The sequence below is a fragment of the Galeopterus variegatus genome, unplaced genomic scaffold (assembly GCF_000696425.1).
Source record: "Galeopterus variegatus unplaced genomic scaffold, G_variegatus-3.0.2 Scaffold18146, whole genome shotgun sequence".
Lineage (NCBI taxonomy): Eukaryota > Metazoa > Chordata > Mammalia > Dermoptera > Cynocephalidae > Galeopterus > Galeopterus variegatus.
The window spans coordinates 12,648-14,647 of record NW_007744257.1 but is presented as its reverse complement, the minus strand read 5'-3'; positions in this window follow the sequence as shown (position 1 = coordinate 14,647).

The window sequence follows — 2,000 nt, the reverse complement described above, 5'->3', positions numbered from 1 at the left end:
GCCCTGGAGTGACCAGAAACTCTTCAGCTTAAATGAAGAACCCCAGGTGGGGATCCTGGGGTTTTGAATTAGGAACATAAGCTGTGAGGGGGATATTAGGGTAGCCATCATACCAAGAGCACCTGGTAATAAACATTGTGCATGTTAATCTCCATGTCAAAGTCTGGTTTCCAGAGAACCCAAACTGCAGCACCCTCAATTCACCACACACACACACACACACACACACACACACACACACACACACACACACACACACGTTTCTTTGATTACCCTCACTTGAGGAATGGAAAGCAGGCCCTGAAGATGTTATGGCAAGATTGAACAGATCCAAAAGTAGCCTCAAACTCCAGAAGGGGGACCCAGGACCCTCCNATGTTCTTTTTTTTAAAAGGTATTTATCTCTTTATATAGTTTCTTCTTAAATCCTGGACTACTTTTTCATTTCATTGTGAGTTTTCTTGTATTTCATTGATTGTTCCTTGAGATTGTTGATTGAAATTCTTTTTCTGTCATTTCATAGGTGTTCTGTTGTGTGGGGTTTGGTACTGGAGAATTTTTTTATTCCTTTGGGTATGTCATATTTTCATGCGTTTTTTTTTCCCTCCATGTTTATAGTATCCCTACATTGATGTCTGGGCATCTTGTTGAACAGTTGCTTCTTCTAATACTCAAGAGGGTGTTTTGAAGAGAGGGACTCCCTCCTGTTGGGTAGACGTGTTTTACATTGATTGTTGGGTAGAGTGTTTTAATTTTGGATCTGGGTAGATGCAGTGGTGTAGTATCTGTGTGGTTACTTCAACCATATTCAACACTGGAGTTGCATCTGTGAGTGCCTCATGGCCTAGGCACTGAGGCACTCAGCAGTTCCTTGCTGAAGTGGGTAATGCTAGGTTGGGTCATTGAGGTTGTGGGTGACATCTGGGATTCTTGGGTAGAAGTGCCTTGATGTTCTGTTGCCCTGTGGATGAGGTAAGTGACCCTTGGCAGATGCCCTGGCTCCCTGGCTAGTGACCTGTGACCCTGATACGTGCCCTGGAGTGACCAGAAACTCTTCAGCTTAAATGAAGAACCCCAGGTGGGGATCCTGGGGGGTTGAATTAGGAACATAAGCTGTGAGGGGGATATTAGGGTAGCCATCATACCCCCAGCTAGAGTGGGTGGCTCAGTGGTGGTCCTGGGGTTCTAGGCAGAGACCTGTACCCTCAGAGGAGTTATTGAGGTACTCTGTAGTTCCACTGTTGAAATGGCTGAGATTGAGCATTGTCCCCAAATTTGTGTGGGGCCCTGTATTCTCAGGAGGAACACTGGTATGGTCTGTAGCACTACTGTTGAAGTGGGGTACTATGGTAGTGGCTGATGTGGTTGAGGACAGGCCCCTGTAACCCTAAGACCATTACTGGAATGCTCTGGATCTCCTCATCTGGAGTGGGATGTGTCTCACATGGTCACTGTGATTGTGGCTGGGCTGAGGTGCCCCCAAGAGGAATGCCAGATCCCTCTGAAGCCCCCTTGCTGGGACAAGTAGCCCAGGGCAGGCTCCTTGGTATTGCAGGCATGTGTCTGTGCCCAAGAGAGGCATATGAGTTCTCTACTACCTCTTTACTGTTGCACAAAATGCAAGGGCATCTCACCAATGAAGGTAGGGTTTCCAGCATTGGTGCAGCCACAGGGGAGTGAGACCTCTGCAGGGGTAAGAGCTATATGGTCTTGGGTATTGGGACTGATCTCAAATCCTTGAGTTCTGCAGAAGACTGGGGGCCAGAAATTGAGAACAGTTTAGTGTATGACCCTCCGCAGGTCAATTCAGTCACATGTGCTGCCAAGATTTCCTAACAATAGGTGTCTAGCTACAGGGGTCACTCTGAGATAGGTGTGTGGATTCTCCTCCACCTCTTCATGGCTATAAGTATTGTATTTGCATCTCACCAACATAAGCAGGGTCACCAGCTATGGCACTGGGCCTGAATAAGGTGCCTTCTGTGTCTGCAGGGAGCATG